The 22348-nt window shown below is 42.6% G+C and overlaps 1 protein-coding gene across 1 annotated transcript in view; it reads right to left on the bottom strand.

The window, feature by feature from the left end:
* FSHR (follicle stimulating hormone receptor) overlaps positions 1 to 18359 on the bottom strand; it is a 216194-nt gene extending 197835 nt beyond the window's left edge. The window contains exon 1 of the mRNA XM_048298952.1: positions 18016 to 18359. The gene's annotated coding sequence lies outside the window, so the exon portion shown is untranslated. The remainder of the gene's footprint in view (positions 1 to 18015) is intronic.
* Between the last annotated feature and the right edge of the window lie 3989 nt (positions 18360 to 22348).

Raw genomic sequence — 22348 nt, 5'->3', positions numbered from 1 at the left:
TATGAAAAAATGCAAAAACTTTTAAAAGAGGTCCATAATCCCATTTGCTCTCTCACATTTTTCTTTAGCATAAATGTTTTCTAAAGCAGAATAATAAAATAATGCAAAGAAGGAAACAATGAAGAATGGTTATCTTGTTTGGGGTTTTAAGATCTGTACTTAAAGGGGGAAAGGGTTGGTGGCATTCTTTTTGGGCATCTGGACCTGGGTGGTCTTGGTGTTATGTTGTTTGTTAGTCTTAAATATCCCAAAAAACTGTAGAAGAAGTCATGAGTAAAAAAACCCAACAGAAATTAACTAAACAAAATTTTCAAATCGGGTAGCAAGTGTCAATCTAAGACTAACTATAATATGTTAAAATTGCTGTTAAAAATTTGGAATTACCAGACAAAGTAGCCCAGTGAGGTTCTATGGCTACACTGGATAATAAAGGGGAAGTGGGGACAAAAACCAGCAGTGAACAGGAAAGTTATGAATGACAGAAGGAGGGGAAAAAAAAAAAAAAAAAAAAAGAAAAATGATGCCAAACAAAACACTAAAGTAACAACTCTCTTTTTCATCTAGATGTTAGCTGGAAAAAAGAACTGCGTAATACCACCATACTGGTGACCCCTGCACTGCTTTGTGGGCAGTCAGAACAAGATGGGACTAGAAACAACCTCCCAGGTTACTGAGATCAAAGTTATATCATTGCAGGCACCACGTCATGCAAACACTTGAATGAATCCATCAGTTTTCTTACAGAGACTTCAGCTTTTTTCCCCCCCTTTACTAATCCAGCTGCAGGCTGTCCCACAGGGTTTGAGACAGAATTTTCCTTAAATAAGTGTTCCTTCTCCCACTCATGCTGCTCCTCAGGTCTTGCTTTGCTGTGTGAAACAGGGAAAGCATTTTTACTCTCCTACTAAAGGTTCTCCATTCCCACAAGCTCTTCTTATCTTTTGCATCATGAATGCATTTTTAACGAACACTCCTAACAAGCTTCACATGATACTCCAGATACTGCGGGTTGGAAATGCTTCTCCTGACACATCTTCCAGTCACATTTGTCTTTATGGCACTTGCTCAGTGCTATGAGTGCATGACAATCCCGTGGCCACCCAAAGGACTCATAACTGATGTGCCTGATCTGTGTACCAAGCACCACAGACACACATTTAACTCGATCACTGAACAAACTGCAGAGCAGGAGGCTCCTTCTCTCATCCAGCAAGGTATCACCGTCTGATGACTGACGGCAGAACAATACCCTGCACAAGCAGCTTCCAAGTGAAGTTACTAATTAGTGCAGATGTTATGAAGGTAAGAAGCCATCAGAACTTGGCAGGAATAACTTTGTCATTAAGTTATTCAATCTCTGAGTGACAAAATGATTTGTAGATGACTGTGCTGCATTCTCTGCCTTTCCTTCTCACACTCCAACACTATGAACAGGAGTATAATTTGGGATATTTTCCCTCTCAACTGTTTTTCTTTCTGGTCTCCTGTCATCTTCTAGCAAGGATGGGAGTAAGAGGTTTGGATGTCACCTCTGTTCAAACATTGTGAAATGCAGCAGAAATGGAGCTGTTAATGACAGAGATAGAGCACAGCACAGAGCAAGGAGACGTGAAAACACACAGCTCAGTTGGAAGTCTGGATATATCTTAAGGAGACAAGTCAGCAAGAGTGGAGCAGAACCTTATCCTAACCTCATTCATGCTCTTAATAAAGCCCAGCGACATGGCACAAAGCATTTTCAAGTCCTAATCTTTCAGTTTGGCTTGGCTGGAGATGAAAGTCAATGTGTGAGTACACTGTCAGTGTGGCAAAGGCAGACTGTATAGAAGACAACAGAGCAGCCACAGATCAATGCCACAAAACTTTCTAAATGAGAACCTCCCCTGAACTGGGTGAAAATAATTCAGGAAAATGTGGAGGCAAGCAGAGGAAAGTGTTCTCCAAACGGTGTCTTCTCATGCCTGGAATTCCAGGATCTCCTATGCAGGCAGACAGAAGCCACTGTTCCTGTTTCAAAATGAGCTGCAGCTATCTCTAAGACAACCACCATCCCTTTAGATGTGAGCATCGTGCTTGTCATTAAACTCTGCTGCCAAAACTTCCGAGCTGACTGATGAGCACAGCTACGCTGGCGCTGTGCACACACTGACACGAGAGAGCATCTCATGGGCAGCGAAAAAAATGCTATAATCCTGAGCAACAGGTTATACAGGAGAATGACGAGCTAAAGGACAGAGTCATGAATAACTGGTACCATGATTGAAAGGGAAAAATAAACTGTTGATGATACTAATATTCCAAAAGTACTGATTAAAAAACCCTGTTTTTCCCCAGTGTGAAATTAAAGGGACACACCAGGCAATATTCTGTTCATACAATTATGCAATATGCATAGTGAGGGATTTTTACAATCACAGCACCCCTCCTAGGGCCAGTTTGCACCAACACACTTGCACAACTTCACTGCTGTCACACTCTCATTAACCCCAAATGGCCATTTCTGCTCTCTTGTGGCTGTGATTAATTAGCCTACTTTGAAAAGCAAGCTTCTCTGTGCCAGAAAACTCTGAAATTGTGCATTAAACACACAGGGACACAGCTGGGCCTCCAGTTTTCAGCTGGATCAGGACTTCTCAAAGGTTCTGACAGCATTTTTGCCACACACACGTGACAACGTGAATCCATGTGCCAGCACAGACCTGCCCATTGCTGTTGCCACTGCACAACTGCTGTTTCTTTCTCTGAAGGGAAAGGGCTTCCACCATTATGCTACAGCACGTCCAACTACACAGACTCTGGAAATAAACACAGGCATCAACATCAGCAGCCTGATTTTTAGATGTGTTAAAAATGTACAGCTCTAAGAGTTACTATACAGAAAAGGCAGAATTCTTTCTTGGTGCCTAGCACCTAAGTACCTAAATATGGATTTTTTTTTTTTAATTAATTACCTGTCAAAACTGCATAGATTTGCAATATTATTCCTCCAGCTACATTCCAAGAGATCTCTTTCCTGTCTTTTAAATGCAGATCTAGGCTCAGGTGCATATGTGGATCCCTAAAGAGCCATTTCTGTATCAGATGATTCATTTTCTGCATATGATAAGGTACAATAAAAGCAGTCACCAATAAACCACACCCCCTCATAATTTGCCTTGTGTAATTGCTACATTTAAGAGCTTTGCACATGAAAAGCTACTGGTAACTTTTTTCCCCCACAGGTGCAGCCTCTGTTCCTCTGCAGGTGCATGTAAAGATTAGCAAAACATTGCTTGGTTTAGGTTTGCTTGGATTCAAATGCCATGGAGGAACTCGTATTCCTGTACTAATTGATGGTGTGGGACTTTAGACAGAGGAAGAACAAAACCCTCTGTGGTCTGTGTATAGAAGGTGCCAAAAAAATAATTGGCAACAAGCTTAACTGGAGGCTAAAGGTAAACTACAAATGAGTGGAAAATCCAGCATTGCCCGTATTGGTTATTTTTGTTACTATCAGGGTTTTTTGCCGTGATCGTAATCTCTTACAAATAAAGCCATTTACCAGCAACACATCAAAAAGGCATTATCAGAAAAATCAGCCAGATAGACTACTTCAGCAAGAGCAGTGCATGCAATGCTGCCCCTCTTAAAGGCTCAGATTTACGAGGCAGAAACGTTGCTCCAGGCGGTTTGCAAGAATAGGTACAGGAGGCGGAGATTCCAGGGAGGAGGGTGTTGTGTTGTGGTTAAGGGTTATAAAGCTGCGTTTACACTGTGCTCCTCAATAGCTATAAAATTAACTTAGATATTTCAAGAAAGGACAAGCACAAAACCGTCAGCGCTGCAGAGACAAGGGGGGAAAAAACCCCCCCCTTTTTTTTTTTTCCTCCTTTCTTCAGTAAAATTCCTGTCAAAATGGAAAACGGGATTTATGTAGATGTATCAGAAACAAAGTTAAAGTTTCATCTGCAGAAAGTTCAATTTAGAAGCAGACTGTGAGAGAGGGGGAGAGGACAAGGCGTAGGAAATTTAACATGCTTCCCAGGCACATGCTGTGACAGTATGATTCTCACCTCCTAAAGCCCGTGAATCAAAGGTATTGAACATTCAAGCATTTTTCTCCTGGCAGTGGGTAGCCTCGTCCCAAAATCCAGCTGCCTTTCTGTATGAGACAGCTGAAATCATCTTCACATAGACACTAGATTTATGTTATTATGCAGATCACATCAAACATATATGCTCTGCTGAGTTTTCTCACAGTATAATTGCCTCCTTCTCCAAGCTAAGCACATGTCTCATCACAAAAGATCCAAATAGGTCTTTAGACATACCCCAAAAAATCAACAAAGCTATTAGACTATTATAAATAGCCATTTTCTCTTTCTTTTCACTCTTACTCACTGACTTTTATCTACTCCAGATTTTTTCAGTGCTGACCTGGAGCTCAGCTCTTTTCAGAAGCAGAAGTGAAGGGCTAAGCTGAAGAGATCTCACACTGAGTCCCTACTTGATTATTTGACAGTCAGGGCCACAGAGTGACCACACAAGCTGCTAACATGTCTGGGAGCAGGAGTCATGCAGTCAGCTACCTTGTCCTCAGCACTGACCAAAACCAGCCCCTTTAGGCAAAAATCCTCACAGGCAGTTACACAAGAGCACGGAGTCTGTTAAAAAGCTCTCCATTTAAGCCAGGAGGTCCCATGCTAAAAGGTTTATATCCCTGTCCTCGATGCTTACAGAACAACAGAGCTGCTGCGTACCATCCTAATGTCCCCTTATTTTCTACTCTTCCTCCACAGTGAAGAGGCCCAATTATACATACAAGAGGCTTTCCACAACACTAAATATTCTACCTTTTCTCCTTGGAAGACCCTCAATTTCTGTTGCAACCCTTCATCACTGGCCATTTTTTCCTAGCCCAGATGTGAGCACCAGCTGTGCCTTTACCGCTCAAGATCTTGTCATTTCCATCAAAAGGAGAGTTTTTACACCAAAAACCTGGTGCACCAGGATTTGGTTTTTCAAATAATTTTTTTATCATTCACTTAATAGCGCAAAAGAATCAGTGCATTCTCTCCCAGTGCTCATATCCACCTCTCAATGCAGCAGTTCTGCAGCAATTTAGAGGAAATAGCTTATTACTTAGTGATAGCTGGTATTAGCCATGCTGGCTTTTATACCATGTTAATCTAAAATGGGCATGTGAGAGTGTGGTATCTCCATCTGCAGCTATATGCATGTGATTTAAAGCAGAGTATCCAAATAAGAATTTCAGGGGCTAATTGTAGATACTCACTCTCTAAAATGGCAGCATTAAAAAGCTGCCACTTCATTTTATAGTTAGCATCAGGCTTTCCAGCAACTCTCCAAGTGCAACTTAGCACTATTCTTTCAAAGATCTTCATCTTTGAATGAGCCCAGCACCTAAATATCCCAATTTAGACACCAAGGTATGTGTGTGTGGTATAGTCATCTGGGCATCTAGTCCTTGGAAAGAGCAGCTGGAAGCCATGAGAGTTTCATTTAAATGCTGAAGTATGATCTGAGCTTTACTGAAAGTCAGATATTTAGGGGTAAAATCTATAAGCATTCAGGTCAGTAAGAATTATCATCTCTGTTGGGAAGGACACATTCTTTTTACTAGATAAAGCAGCAATCATTTAGCTGTTTTTCTCACAGCAAGAAATCCCATGTTTCGTGAATTTATGAGAGCGTGGCCAAAACCTGTATGTTTTATCTTCCCTCTGTATTTGCTGTATGAAGGAAACAGGTAAGGTTTACAATAAGACAAAGAACTAGCTGAAAAGCTGCTATCAAGATTGCAGGTTTCAAATAAAACAGATATTCTGAAAGGCTCTACTAATTCAGCTAGAATAACTGAAGTCTGAAGACTAAAAATATCAGCCTACGGAAGACCCTATATAAAGTCTGTGCTATTCTGCTAAACAGTTTCTACTCCACTGATGCTATTAGGGTGGTACTTTAAGCGTTGCTACGAAGATCTGAAGTGCGTTGAACAGTTTCCTTAGTTAGGGAAACTTATTTGACATCTGTGAATGTGCCATTTATATATTACATGCGTAGCAAGAAAATACTGATTTATTGGTGTAGCTGGTTCCTGAGTAGAGTAGATTTATATATTCAACTCCAGTTTATCTACTACCTTGTGGGAGGGCAGAGCTTGTGCAGTTGAAGAAAAGTAGTATTTGCTCCTTAGTGGTTTTGGAAAACAGCTTCCATTTTTTTATAATCCCTGCAAATAACAAAGAGAATTCCCTGCTGAAAACGTCTCATCACACATTTTCTAGCAAAAAGCTTTAATCATACCAAACATGAGGTTGACCACGCTCTGCCCATGCATAATACCTGCCAGTCTCATCTTTGCCAAGATCCTGTCTATCCTATTAGGTAACACAGTTTTACTTTAGGCTGGTGCATAATCCTTGAGGAACAAAGCTGCCAACGCTTACCATTTTATGGAGTTTCATATGCTATTTACTGTTTCCTCTCAAGGCCACAAGCCTGAGAATATTACACGCCCACCCACACATACAAACACATCTTTCCTTTTAATTGCATTCCTGGCCCTGGAGATTATGGATCATCCTGGAACTGCAAACTATGTGCATCCCAAAATACCAAAACCAACCCGAGACGTGTGCAATCTTTGGATCTTTTCTGCTTAGGATTTTTGGAGCCGGGGGGGGGAAACACTTCTGATTTGGGAATGTTCCTGGTAGGCCAAGTTTACCCCCTTGCAGCTTATGCAACAGCTCTGACTCACTTGCTGCAACCCATCTGCCACGATGCATGCTGCTCCTGGCACAGCAGCGGCTCCGGTGCAGCACATGGAGGGGCTGCAGGTGCATCCAACCTCTTGTTACCTGAGGATTGCATGGCTGGGAAAGGAGAATGCATCACAAAGGCTGCAAAATTAACCTGGAAGTGGTGTGCACCCACCAACGGTGAGGAGGATCCAGAAGCTGCCTAGGAAGGACCAAGCCCTCGCGAAGATGGATCATGGGAAGCCTATCTGGAGGGTGAATGCTGAAACATCAACACTGTTTCCTTAACATATGCACAGGCAGCATCAGCTCGGGTGAATTGAGAGCTCCAAAGCTGGAAACACAGCCCACTAAAACCATTTGTGATGATGGGCCAGCTGCAGTGGAGATGTCATTACAGCCAATGTCTTGGCTTGCTTCAACTGTCATTTATGTCCTAGCTCGGTAAAATTGGCCTTTATTTTGCATTTATTGAAAAGTGATTTAAAAGACTTTCTTTCACACCATTCTTTTTTCTGTCAGCAGAACATATTCTGAGCCTTGGTTGGTTTTGTTCTTTTTGTCATTTTTTTTTAAAGCCAGAGTCTTAAAAAAGTCAGTAATTTCAATGAGAAGACAAATGTTAACTACTTCAATAAATACAAATCATGAAAGAAGTAAAATTATTAAACTTTCTCCCCTCTTGGAAGCCAGAAATAATTTCATATCTGTGGGAGGTGCTGACTGCCCAACTGTTTGCTTAAATATGTTATTTAAAGTATTCTAAAAAGACTGTTACCTCATAACATTGAGCATCCCCATTACCCTAACCATCAAAATGATTTTCATAATGAATGCAGGGCATTCATTCTCACTTGATTCATGACAACAAGGAAAATAGAAAGCATACAGAAAATCATGAATAGTTGTGCAGTGTTTCTATGATGCCAAGCATGAATGGCCGAAAAGGCCAAGCTAATCCTTTCTATACTTGTACCATTTTGGGCCATCCTACTTCATTACTGTGAAAATCAAAGGGTCTTCATTTCTTGATCCCCCCTGGAAAATGAACAAGTACCAGCAGCCTCACTGTACAATTATCAGCCCTCAAGTTCTAAGCTGAGAGAAAAAAAAAAAAAAAAGCTCAAAACATAATAAAGAAGGTAGGAATACATCTGCCTTTGTAAACAAAATCACACTGATGAATAAATGGCATCCATGCTAATACTGCCAGAGGCAAAACTGTGACCTGAGAAAAAACATCAATCTCTTTGTGTTGCTCTAGCCTCATTGGGACTGATGTATTTATTAATATCCAGATTTTTCCCATACATCAGTTGCTACTACTGCTTCGTACTTTCTCCCCTGCAAGGTCAAAATGTAGCTCACAGAGTCTTACTATTAAAAATAAAATAAGAAAAAAAAGAAAAGAATGATTTGCTTCCAGTCAGCTCAAAGTCACCATGAAAGACAGACTGATCAGCACATGGAGCAGCCTAGAAAGGAGCTTCAAACTGTAGGAGCAGGGATGCTAATAGAACCACACTGAAAGGTCAATACAGTTCTGAAATTAAATTAGTAAAAGAGAAAGAACCTGCTCTATGCTTTCTTAGGTGTTCATGTCCATCTGAGGAGCTGAACTATAACTCAGCAGGCTCCTGTGCCACATTGCACATCCCAGCTGGGGGTGCTGCTGCCGGAGGGGTGCAGGTACCCTAGTCCTGCATGCTCTGAGGACCCTGTCTATCCCCTCATCGCCCTGCTAATTCAGCCTCCCCCACATTTATCTGGCAAGCAATTCAGCACTGCCACCTATGAAAAGCTGGAGATGACAATGATCCACTACAGATCACCCCATGGGAGCTCTCCCAGAGCCACCCACTCCCATGGGATGGTCTAGAGCAGGGCTACAGGCTGAGCAAAGCCTGGGGTGACCACAGCTTATCCTCTGCCCCAAGCAGGCAGGACAGTCCCAGCCCTCCTCTGTGCCCGGGAAACAGGGATCCCTCCAGCTCCACAAAAAGGGAGCACCCTGCCCCTCCTCCCCACTGTGAGCCGCGTGGCTGCAGGAACCACGATGGAACAGGCACCCTTGGGTGCCAGTCCACGCCCTGGTAGCAGCACTGCACGACATTCACAGGGCACACCAGACACCTGCTGAGCTGCTTCAGCCTAGCTGCCCTTCAGCAGGCACAGCCATCCCCTCTGGCCACGGCAAAAACGCCTCCAAGGGAAGGGGCACGGACAAATGACCACTGGAAGATGAATTGCAGCAGTTCATTCATTCAGGTGATTTCAGCAAGTGCTAAAAGAAGATAATCTCTCTGCTGTTTATCTCGCTGCTGCTTTGTTTGTGGTTTGTTTACAGGCACAAAGTAGCCAAATTAGGTCACAGCCATGGCACTGTATAAGACCTTGTTACTGAAGCCATGCAAGTAACACCAATCTGGCTCACAGGTGTTGTGATAAGTAAGTTTTTATTTCTCATATTCATAGCACTAACTTTTGAGTGTAAATTTGCCTGAGATGCAAAGTGGATTCCAAAATCCATCAGGTCCAACAATTTCAGTCAAAGTCATCAACTAAGATTGCCTCAAAACCTTATAGAAAATAACTAAATTTAGGATTTTAACAAGGTCCAGGCAGGATGAGTTTTGATTGCTTTCAGATGTGACAGCAAAATTTGAATACTCATAGCTGTTTGTAAATTTAGGCAAGAGCTATAAATCTCATTTGTCAGTTCAGTTAAGTTCCAGTTCTGCTGCTCTACTCAAAAGCTTGGCAGGATTATCCTTCTGTGTTTTATTTCCTAATCTGACCATTATGGTAACTAATTTATTTCTATGTAATTTAATTATCTTTAGCTGTTCTCCATCCTTGGTGCACTCTGACTGCTCCATCTCCAGCTATTTAATTTTCACTCTTCTCCTGCATTTGAATAATTTCTCTTTACATAGATTGCTGGCATTGGAAATGTTGCTTAACTTGCATCATCTGCTGGCAGAGCCATTATTTTATTACAATACATCATCTGGTCAAGGGGGTGGACCACAGAACTTTGGTCCTTAGGATTTGCATTCAGAAGCCATTATTTTCTTTCTGATGTTAACAAAGTTGCTCTGCTCTTTCCCTGCCTTGGTTCCTGCTCCTGTTCCACCACCAGGTACTATTTGCAAAGCAGAGAGTTTCCTTGATCCTTGCAAGTCTGCCTTTAATTCCTTTATTTCTATTTTAAAATCCTGCCAGGCCACTGTTGGGAGATTCAAGTTGTGGAAGAACTTACTTCCTCCCCTTTTTGGTGCCACTGATCTAGCATAAGTTTCACGGCTGAACTCTGTGGAATGCAGATTTCACCTCTACCTACAATATAAATATATTCCATCTTCAAAGTCCTCACAGGGGCCCAGCAGTAGCTTTGGTTTCTCTCAGGGCAGCCTTTCCTTGGAGCTGCCTCCAGCTCCTGGGTGCTCCCCTGGCACATACATCTGTTTTCCCAATGCACAGCAACTGCAGGGTACAGACATCATTTCTCTTGTTTAGCATTCTCCCTGTATCACTTTCTTACAGCTGTTCTGCCACTGCAATATTTGTAAAAGTATAATAACCTAAATGTGGCATTTGGATAACAGAGGCATTTTACATGAACTTGTCTTCAATTTAGCCATGCATATTTGTGTCTCAGAGGAAGGCAGCATTCCTCACACCTTCCTTTTCAACATTTTTCTAAATTAACAAGTCTCAAAATAGAACAGCAGCAGATAAATTTACTTATTAGACAACAGCTGCCAAAATTTGCCACTAACAGGTGTATGCAAGATGTATTTCTCTACAGTAAAGAAGAAATTTAATCTCCCAATGATTTCATTTGGCACTAAGACAGAAGTTCTTTATTCTAAATATATGTCAACAAGGTTTCCACACAAGTTTTACCTTTGTGGTATACTACAAAAATAAAAACCTCTTGTTTAATGGGCTGTTCTAAGGGCAAACTACAATTGCCAGATGATATCTTAAATAATGCAAAACATACTCAAGTTATCTGCTGATCTTTCTGAAAGCCTGCACACCTCTTCCCACTTTTTTTATCCACTATTTTTTCTTCTTGACTGGTTTCACCCTGACAGACCATGCAGCACCTCTCACCTGTTTTGCTTCAAAACTAGTCACTGCCCACTCTCTGAAGTGGGAACTCAGGTGCCACTTCCGAATTTGAAGTTATTTCAAGGGTGAGAGACAGCGGAGTGTGTGGTGAGACAACAGGATACAGGATTCGAGTCGGGTCTGGCCAGACCATCTAGCAGCATGAAAGAATATTGTCAGCTATTCTGGCTTGCTCTGAATTTCTATTTTTGAAGACAGCAGCAGAAATCACAGAGATTCCTCAGTGTGAGTTTACAGAAAGAATCTGATGCCCACATGAAGAAAACCAAAGCGCATTTTAGTCATCCACTGAGAAACCAGTAGACTTTGAGAGAAAGCTGAAAGCCTGGTGGAGCTCAGTGGTGGCAGGGATCTGCCAGCCGGGCTGACCCTGCTCCCCTTGCACATCACTCCTCTGTGCCACCCCTGCTGCACACAAACAACCTTCCCCAAGACAAGATTCCAGGGACGAGCACGATTTATCCTGCAAGCACTGCTCCTGTGTGCTGGAGGGGGACTTGATTCAGAACAGGGAGAATATTCTGCACATTCTCCTCAACGCAGGTCCCTATGCAGATGTGGGGATGTTAGAAACAAGAGCTGAGTGTCTGTGGGAATATCAGCTGGAACCAGGAGCTGACTGCAGAAAGAGCAAGAATAAGCAGGAAGGTGAGAGCGTAAAAGTCTACAACTTCAGTGCAACAGGCGCCTGAGGTCACAACGGGGACTATTATTTTCTGGCAGGAGAGAAATAGTAAATCAATGTTTCATTCTGATCTGGTGGCTGGCTGACATCTATGGCACCCTGCCACAGGTGGCTCACATGACAGCCTCCCGCAGTATATCTTCCACACTTAGGAACATCACAAGAAACAGAACAGTTTCTACAAGATATATTGTGTTTGTGTTTCCAGAAGCCTCTAAAACTTCACAATAAAACCAAACCCAAAGCAACACACCTAGTGTTCAGGTAGCTGAGGTCTCAAAAGCAAGGAAATTCCAGAATTGGCTTCATCAGTGCAACCTTAGTTTTGTTTCTTTTTGTCTGTTTATATATACACTGTCTTAAATGCAGGAGAAAATATTAGACACTTTTAATAAAATACCTAGAATTATGACATACACCTGGAACCTGTGTGGGTGAATTTGGGTGTTTGGTTGTTTTTCAAACACACAGTGTCACACAACCTTTCTGCTATGTCTACATGATTCAAATTGCACACCTCTGTCCCCGAAGATGCTTACCTGGGAACCTTGTATTTCAACCATATAAACAAACCCATTAGTTTACAGGCTGAAAACACACCCCAGAAGGCACGCTCCAATTTCCTTGGCACTGCCCCTCAATCCAGCTCTATAAATGGACCCCCAGCCAAATAACTCACTCTATTGTCAACCAAGGAGTAATTCTGCTGTGCTCCAAGTAATTGTTCTGCTTTCCTTGCCAACATCACCTGAAACAGGGACAGAAACTGCCCCAAAAGCAGGCTATGGTCCCTGGATCCTTTAGCCTGACCTCCAGGCAGGAGAGCAGGGATGCATCAGCAGACCTGTGCTTCTGACGAGGTAAATTGTGAGCAAGCCCTGATGTGAAGTTGCCAGGTACGAGTCACCTGCTGATTATGACAAATTTTGTTTGCTCTGTTATCACAGGCAATGTAAAACCAGGGCATTGCACAGCTTCTGCACGTACATCCAGCGCAGAGAGGGATTTCTTACAGGGACACATGCCTCCAGTATCATTGCTTCAGTATTTATCCCTGGCTCCATTCACTTTTCTGCTTAGATCTCACATCCAGTCATGAAACACTGGCTCTTTTACAAATAAAAAGTGGGTTTTTTGGATTTTTGTGCATATTCACAAGTGAAATTTTAGAAATAAAAGGTCCCACAAATTCTGCCTCAAAGACACCCTTCTAAGTACAGATCTGGATGTTACAACCCTGGGTTTTGTCAGAAGTTTTCCATGTCACTGTAAAACCATTTGTGTTTTAATATACCAAATGGACATGACTACATATTGGATTTTGTTGTGGATAGACCATCCAAGAGAAACAAGGTGACATCAATTTGTTTGCCAGAAGTCAGTGGCTGTAAGACACTCCAGGTTTACTACTTAAACTTCCAAAAGCAAATTGGCAATAATCTGTACTTAGGAGTCCATTTAAACAGGCAATACTTGCAAGTGCTAATTTTGCATAAACTCTGGTAATGTTTATTAACGAAAGAGACAATATAGTATCAATTAGGAAATGTTCAGCAGCTAGTTAATAATAGACAAAATAATCCCCTTTGGCTCCTCAGCTGTCTTAGCAAATGTTTAACAATGAAGATATCCAAGCTCGAGCAGTCTAATTAAAGAGGATTCTTTTCCTTACGTACCTTTCTGTCCTTGAATGTTTAGCTCATAGAGATCAACAATTGAGACTTACAAAGGTAAAGCCTAACTACACATCCCCTTTCACTTCTGCACTGTCACAATATATTGTCAGGGGTTACCTAATGACAAAAGCAACTCCAGTTCAGGGAGAGACCAGGACACACAGCCCTCGCTGTGCTGGAGATGATATTCCTTCTTGATCAGCATCTATACCTCGACTCGTGGCTGCTGTACCACAGGAAAGACACCCATTCTGATGGCACCTCTCTATTTTCTCATTTTCTCTTTCCCAGATCTGCCCCTGCACAGTCCAGGCTGGGTTAGCACTCTCTTTTAAACAAACTATGAGGAATTGCAACTCAAGAGGATGCAGGAACCCTGCTGACACAAGCCAAGGTCAGCCTGGTTGCATGTGCAGGATTAGCAGTTTGGGCAGGCAGCATTTCCCCTGGCTTCCTAGCACTAACACAGTCTCCAGATCAGTTCTCAAGTACTGGGAAATGTTGAAGTCACTGCTGGGGGCTGCAAGAGACTCAACAGCATTGCTTCAGTTGCCTGTTTCTGCTCAGCAAGGAGCTGCACAGAGAGGGGCTTCAGACCTTTAAGCAGAATCCTTTCTCTCCAGGAGATACCCCCTTCTCTGTCCTTGGTGCCTCTCAGTCACATTTCAGTTCATTATCCAGCTCTTCCACAGCAAGACTTCAGAGAGTCACCCCTCCTTCAAGGCACATTTAGTTGAAATTTGCTGTCATTTACTCACACCATGGGAGGAACAGTATTTCAGTACAGCTGTTTCCAAAGATTAAGTGAATTACAAGAAATACTAATGAATTAATATAATAATAATACGCTATATTGTACTTATTATTTATATCATATTACAGCATAATGAATATAATGAATACTCTTCTCTCTGGTGGCCAGTGACAGGACCTGAGAGAATGGTATGAAGCTGTGGCAGGGGAGGTTTAGGTTGGATATCAGGAAAAGGTTCTTCACCCAGAGGGTGGATGGGCACTGGAACAGGTTCCCCACAGCAGTGGTCACAGCACCAAGCCTGACAGAACTCAAAAAGTGTTTGGACAGTACTCTTGGGGCTGTCGTGTGAAGGGCCAGGAGCTGGACCTTGATGATCCTTGTGGGTCCCTTTCAACTCCGAATATTCTATGATTCTATGAATGACTGAGATCTATTCTTTTCCCTTCCCTCAAATCCAAAGCACCAAAGTCTGCTTTTCTTTAGGGTCCTTCCCACAGGCTCGCATGTCATGGAGATTAGCAGACAATGCAGAACTGTCTGAGAGCATTTCTGCAGGACTCAGTGTCAAATTAGCCAAGTTAACATGATAGATTACGATAAATTGAATGCCTGGGGTACTATGTGCTTGAACTATGTGGTGCTGTGTAGCACAGCAAATGTATTTCCTAAAAACCCCTAACTGGGCAATTTCATCTAAATAAAAATGCTACTAAATATGCCTTTGCTTGTTGTCAAATACTTTCTTCTCCTTCTCAGCAGCTATAAAACATATGGTTTACACTGCTAAGAGCCTCTGTAAATCATGCTGTAATACCTGTAGGTTATGCTTAGGCACAGACATGTCTTCAGCTGATGTCAATTGTTGTAACAGCCCTGACGTCAGAGCCAACATTATTTACAGCAGCTGAGCGTCTGTGCTCAGCACTTACCAAGGCAGGCAAATGAGAAGGGATTTGCTTTAGGTTCAGGGGGACGTTAAAGTAGAACTTGGTCTGGAGAAATTAAAGCCAGGCAATGACTCAAATCTGGTCCTTGTCTGCTTGAGAGCAGATCTATAGATATAAACCCTGTCAATCCTGACTCTCCTGCTGCCCTTTACTGTATATAGCATAAAGCTAAAGAAACACCTGACAACAACATGAATACATACACATATAAATAAAATTGTAGAGGTGTTTAGCATTTGTCTCACCCTCTGAAAAGAGACGATGACAAACACCTTTCATAGGAGAAGCTAGGACAATGCTGAGTCTTCACACCAGCTTCTCTATACAGGCAGGAAAGGGAACTCTTGAAGAGGCACCTCCACACTATAATTCACCCACCAGAGAAGAAAAACTTCATCCAGCTCCTACCTCCCAAGGATGGATAGGAATGTCTCCTGGACTTCAATCACACCAAGACTCCAGGCTTCCTCTCAGGGAAGGTTTAGTAGGAGCCTCCTTTTAGTAAGAGGGACACAGCAGTTAAGTGCTACAGCCTAGGGGTAAACCTCCTTCACAGCTGGGAGGGTTTCCCAAGTCACTTCTTAAGCGAAGTTCCAGGCAGCCCTCACAATATTCTAAGTTTTGCATTGCTGCGTGGCATATAAACCTCACAACCAAGGTTTTTGCAACTTCCACACCATAGTTTTATAATAGCACAACACAATAAAGAGTCAAGTAAAAAAGAGTAAAGCACACCATAACCATCTGATAGGAAAATAACCTCAACCGTCCCTACTTGCAGGAAGCTGTAGAACTCACAGGGTTAAAAATTATTTTTCAGTCAATCTCTTTATGCATCCCACACACTAGAACTTATCTGACATGAAAGGGAATAGATGGGTATAAATATAGTACATGAAGTGCAGCATTAACTTTAGTACAGACAAATTATGTTAAAGACTGTCAGCATTTAGTCTGGCACAACTGCTATACTGCTACAACATTTGGGGGAAGAAAAGAGGGACTCAGGATGGTCTCATTTGTCTCCTTCCAATAGATCATTCAGAATTGACTCGTGTGTTCCACCCTAGGCTTTGGGAAGCCTCAGTGGAAAGATGTTATTTCTGAAGGTGCTTGTAAGAGCAGCTTCATGGTCTCTGCATGGGGAAGAGGCAGCACTTTGTCAAGCTCCTTGTGGGAGTGTAATGGCTCATCTGGGAGATGCCTGTACTGCAGCACCCACCAGGGATGGCATCTCCTCCTCATGTAGCCCTGCTTTCAGAAGGTGTTCGCAATGCAGGGGCTTCTTTGTTTTGTTTCTGTTCTAACAATCCTGAGAGCTTAACAATTTCTTTCATTTAAAGGAGGAAAATCAAAAAAGAGAGCCAGAAAACCCAATTTTCTATTTATTTTTAGTGCCACTTAATGTGCATCCTGCTAAGCCAACAATCATCCCAGCATGAGCTGACTAGAAGCAGCAGCAGGTAGCTTCCTGGCTAGCTGGCAGGGATCAGAGTGGATAAAAGAAAAATAAGACTAGGTTTGCCACACAGAGTAAACCCAAGCAGGGGATTTTACTTCTGCCCTCTGCCCACATTACAAAGAGCTTCCTTTTTTTATAGCAGGGCCCCTTAGCTCAAGATATAAAACCCCAATGGCCCCCCGAAAAATTTCCCAAGACCAAATAACTGCTGTGAAACCACCTTTGGTGCCAGAGTCTGCCTTCTCTTCCTCATCTCTGCTTGTTGCAGACCCATTTCAGTATCACCTGGGGGACACAGCAGGAGCAGCTTATCCCAGACAGTAACAGAAGTGGAATTTTGCAGTGAAGGCCCTGTACCCCACAGAGAACCTTCCAGGTTTGACTCACATCTGCTGGCCGACTTACCAGCAGCTGCTCACTAACACACAGGGAAAAGGGTTTAGTGCCCAAAGCTCAAACACTGTCATAAAACTCTTCTTTTACAGATACCTGCCCAGTGGAAGAAAAGTGTGCTCTATTAGCTGCACAGAGATGCATCAGCTTTGAAACTCCAAGGTCACATCTCCATTTGAATATATACATATATGGAAAAGCAACAGGGGACATTTATTTCAGCAACAGCATTTTCAAATTTTTTCAACTAAATAAATATTATTTTATTACAAGATTTTTCCACTGGGTGAGAGCTTGCTAGAAAAAAACTATACTGACAAGCCTGTATAAAAAACAATTCAAACCAGGTACCTGCCAGCCAAAATAATGCACATGGAAACGCCTTACTGCCCAAATCACACTGGAGAGCTGTGTGTTGGGTATAGGGCTTTGGAGAAGTAAAAACTTAATCACTTTTTAATCCAGGACAAACTCCCTCCCTGCTATCTCAGGTCAGGGCATAGGAGGACGGGTGCAAGGACTAAAGGAGGCAGGCAGGACTCCCACCTCCTGCCAGGAAAAGCCATCACAAAACACTGCACCTTTTCCATACCTAGCCTGCCATGCTCTCTGCCACGCATTCATCACAGATTGCTACCAAGCAGGTATTTAAGCATTTTCCAATAGTCCATTCACAAGTGAAATGCATATTTGACCTCATTTTTATCATTAGGGGAGACAATCTCTTTGGGGGCTTTGGGGCAAACAACCAAGGCTCTGTACAGAGAGTCTTTACAGGGACCACACCTTCCCTCCAGAGTTTATGGTTTCTACGATGCAATCACTCACCATAGGCACAAACCAAGTGTAATAGGGCAGGTAAAGCATGAAAAAATGCTGGAACAAGAGCAGCAGTATCTGACAAATCTGAGCTACTTAAGGTTGGACCAGCAGAAAGTTACAATTGTGCATTTTTGTTAGAGCAAGAGGACAGTCTCCAGACACACAATTAAATCTTTTCACTGAAAACCCGCACCTGGGGACCAAACACAACAAAAGAAATCACACTATGGAAGTAAACTTACAAATCACAACAACTCCTACAGAAGCAAGCTTGAGGTCTGCTGAGAACCTGTCAGAGAGCAAGTACCAGGACACAAAAACATACTCTGCATTTTAATAAGAGGAGAGTACTCATGACTTTGCACCTACCTCAGAGGAGACAAGCAGCAGAAAGGCCCCTACCCTTTCCCAGGGAATTTAAAGAGCCCAGGGGTGTCTCCTGGGAAGGCCACCAGGCAGGTGCTAGCAATCAACAGCATCTCCAGTCCCGCTAATACTTTGCTTAATGGGATTAGGTTCATTACAACCACTTCCCTCTGACTGGTTTGTTATCCCTCTCCCTGTGGAAAAGCTACAGCCTGCTCTGCCAGGAGCTATGCACAGGACTGCAGTTATCCAGGCAGGATTTCCAGCCCTTGGCGATGGTATCGTTCACCTCTCAGTGCATCCAAAGAAGACAGTGAAAGGCAGATTCAAGAAGTTATTTCAAATCATTTGCTTTTTATCTTGTCAACAGAATAAAACCCAGAACTTATACTGAAAGCAAAATACAGGAGAAGGATAATCTGCCAAGCCCTTTCACCTCTATTTCTCAATTTAGTGCTAAGATCAGGTGACACAGAGATAAGTCCCCTATCTATCTCTTCCTCCACTTGGGAGGAAGAGTCTGCCCTCATAAAACTCAGATTAACCCCCTAGTTCACCAAGGAGCTGAATAATAGCACTAATGGCTTCTACCCATGCATTCTGCAAATCTGGTGACAGGACTATCAAGAGCAAGGGGAAAATTCTCGGTGCCAAGACCTGTGCTAGGACACAGCACCCGGCCCAGCAAGCTGACAGCAGCATTCACAGTGGCTGTCAGACAACTGTAGAAGGACCTGTTTTGCATAGCTCCACTCACAGTGTGACATCTAATGTCAAAAAAACATCTGACGCTCTTTGTCAATCAGCAGAGTCAGCCCGACTTCGAGGCATGTGCTGAGCTATAGGCAAGAAAAAGAACGGATGGAACACTGAGCCTGCTGGGATGCTCAAGAGCATGAGATGAAGTAGGAAGAGTGCATCCCAGGATATCAGGTTCAGCACTGACATGGTGGAAGCTGTAAATACTTTATGTTTTAATTGGCTTGCTTGCAGAGTAAATGACTCACTAAAAATGGCATGCTGTTGGTCTAAATCCAGTTATGTACCATGTACCTCTCTGAGAAGATTAGAGTGAGCACATTCAGTTCAAAGTCTGTGCAGCAGCTCTGGGTGAAAGGCATCTGGGCACACTGCTTATCAAATACTCTATCCATGGTGGCAAGTCCTGGCTGCCAGCAGGAAACACACAGAGCTCTGTCATTTGCTGAGCAAAGTGCTCAGAGGTGTAAACATCACAGAGCCAGCATTACACAGAGCACCTGTGAGCAAGGGAAATAGCCCATGCCCCCTGAAGACCGAAGCAGTTCCTTCCTGGAGATCACAGTGATGGATGAGGGAAGTTTGGGGCCCTTCACTGGCCTGGGCAAGGTGAGGAGGTCCAATAGCACCTGTAGCTTTCTGCTGAGCCCATGCAGAGGTGTATCATACTGCTCCTAAGAAATGGATTACCCCATACAGGGGCAGCAACAGCAGGCAATAGCTGTTCTCTCTTCTCTGGCTTGCAGCAGTGTGTCAAACATCCATTTGATAGTCATGCACCACTGCCTGCAGGCCAGCTCAAATTGGACTCCAAAATGCACCACATGGCTTTCTTTGAGGCAGGTTACAAGGGCAACACATTAGAGAAAAAGACTACAACACAACTAAAATGTTCTGTTAGTTTTAATTAAGCTCATCGCACTGGAAAACTTTCTGATTCCAGGGAAACACTTGTCCTTGGGATTCCTGCCTTTTTTGTTTGCTTTTAAGCTTAAAACCACCCAAATTTCAAACCAGCAAAGGGCTAAGTGATCCTGGTGAGCTCCCACTCAGGCTCCCGCAGTTTGCAATAAGCTCAGTGAGAGCCCATCTCAGCACTGGATATTGGATATGGTCTCCAGATGGTCATGCAGGGCATCAAGACAACAAATTACCAGGACAGGAGACCTGTCAGAGCCATCCTCTGTTGTAGGATTTCCTTTCACAGAAATGACATGCAGATTGCAAATGGGACAAAAAGCCTATGAGACAGCAACTCCAGACAGGATTTGTTTCTCATTGACTAACTGTGAATTCAGCTTTTTTCAAGCCATTTTCTGTCTCTTTACATATCATGCTGCTGTAGGAATTGCAAAGGTAAGGAACATTTTCTCAGGCACACATTCATAACACAAAACAAAGAGGAAGCACTAGGTACAGGAATGTAACAGAAAATGTAGGTCACGTTCAAAAATATTATCAGGAGCATGCAGAGTATATCATACCTCTACAATGAGCTTTGCTTTCATGAAAATTAATTAGGCACAGATTTCCAGTATTGCTTTTCATTTCTGTTGCCTCAGCTCTTTGGTGTCACATCTCAGACAGCTTGGCCCTGCTATTCATAAGCACTGATCACCTCCAGCATGACCACAGCAATCGGGAGCTGCCCACTGAAACAAAGCTTTTGATATCTCAAAGGCCACATTCTGTCTCTTGTCTTGGATGAGAAAACAGGTGACTACTGCAGGTATGCCTGTAATCTCCAATGAAAGGGCCAGCAGAGACACAACAATGATTCTCCTTTGGTGGTAGCAATGAAGGGCAATCACAGGAAGAGCCTAGGAAAACCACTACAAACAGAGCTAATTTTTCAAAATTTACATACTAAACAGGATTTGACATAAGAAAACAATTTCACACGTTAGTTTCAGAGCAAAGGCTTCATTTCATCCCCTGAAGTAGAATACTGATTGCTCAAACCATGTATTTTCCAATACATGGCCCAGCTACAGATCAGCTAAATGTTCACAGGCATCACTCCAACGTCTCTCAATTTTCTTTCTCACTTCTCTCCCTGTCTGCTATTTTTGCCTTCAGGAATCTCAATAACTTTAGTATTGCTCCTAGTTTTTATCATCTATATTTGAAGATGTATTTATACAATGAACGAACATGTTTTGAACAAGGAATTCTGCAAAGTTTACTATGGGAGACAAGATCACAGCAGATATGAGAGTCAATTCACAATATATTTTATGCCCATCTCAATCCCGTGGATGAAAAGTTGTAAAGGGAAGAAGAGCCTCTTTGGCTTCCACCTTTTGTACATTCTTTAGTCCAAGAGCTAGGGCAGATTGCAGTGACTGGACATATGAGCATCACTGGAAAAGTAGTTTTCAACACCAGAATGGAAGTAGAACATTTTTGTTTAACAAATGAGGGGTCAGGCATCTGTGCCAGATAAACAGAGGATGGGCATATGAAGTTCCTACAGTCCTGCATTAGTACCTCTACAATCTCCTGTGTTGGACCTATGCAGCTACCCAGCTACTACAGCTAAGCGGAGTCTCATCCAAATCCTACTGCCTTCTGCTTGATGCATATGGAAAATTTGACACCTCCAACACCTATATTTACTCCTTACAAACTTATGACTACACAGGTAAGTAATTCATGGCCCTGAGGAGGTCAAACCACAGATCTTCTAGCCATCAGTTTTTGCAGCTCCCAGAAATTAAACAGGGTTTGAGCCAAGCCTCTGAGTGCAGTGTTCAGGGAACCTCAGTTTATGTGCTGCACATGCAGAAAGGGAGCCCATCATAAAATAGTATTTTTATTTCTGCTATATTTTCTCTAAAAACATAGGGTATACAATCATAAATGAAATCTTGCTATACCTCACTGTGCCAAGTGAGACAAAAGCCCCAAAGCCCTCATAAAAATTAAACCAAGACAAACTGTGCTCCAAATCCCCAGAAAACAAGAAAAACATTGCAACAGAGGAACATAATCCACTTGGCTCCTTTGTTGCTGCAGCACCAGGTATTTGTGTTCTGATGGAAACTGATGGTTTGTAACATCATAGATAACAACTCAGCAGCATGAATGGTAGTCCAGAGCAACTACATCATTGTGTGTTACTGCGTGATATTCCCTGAATTTCTGCATATTGATGCCCCTGAAAGTTTAACATGTAATGATTTGAGTGCAGGATATATTAAATTAATATATCCTTTCAAAACTTGAAACTATGCCTTTCACTTGCCTTTTCTTCACAAGATTTAAGAACATAAATGTAGTCTTAAGGAGCTATCTTCTAAATACTCAGCTAAAATCATGTTTCCTGAACAGAGACACAGCTTTTTAACGGGACTGTACTCCGATGTAAACACAGCCTCATATCAAGAAAGCATCATTTCAAAGCACTCTCCATATACCCATTATATCAGGCTGCTCTATGCCAAAAGATTAAACACTCCCTGTTATTTCTTCCTGCTTTTCCTGCAGAGCGATATTCTAGGGTTTGGACATAGATACAGTTGTTGTTTCTGGAACAGACTGTGAAAAACTGCAGCACATAACTTACCTCAAGCAA

The sequence above is a fragment of the Corvus hawaiiensis genome, chromosome 3 (assembly GCF_020740725.1).
Source record: "Corvus hawaiiensis isolate bCorHaw1 chromosome 3, bCorHaw1.pri.cur, whole genome shotgun sequence".
Lineage (NCBI taxonomy): Eukaryota > Metazoa > Chordata > Aves > Passeriformes > Corvidae > Corvus > Corvus hawaiiensis.
This window is presented reverse-complemented; position numbering and strand designations above follow the sequence as displayed.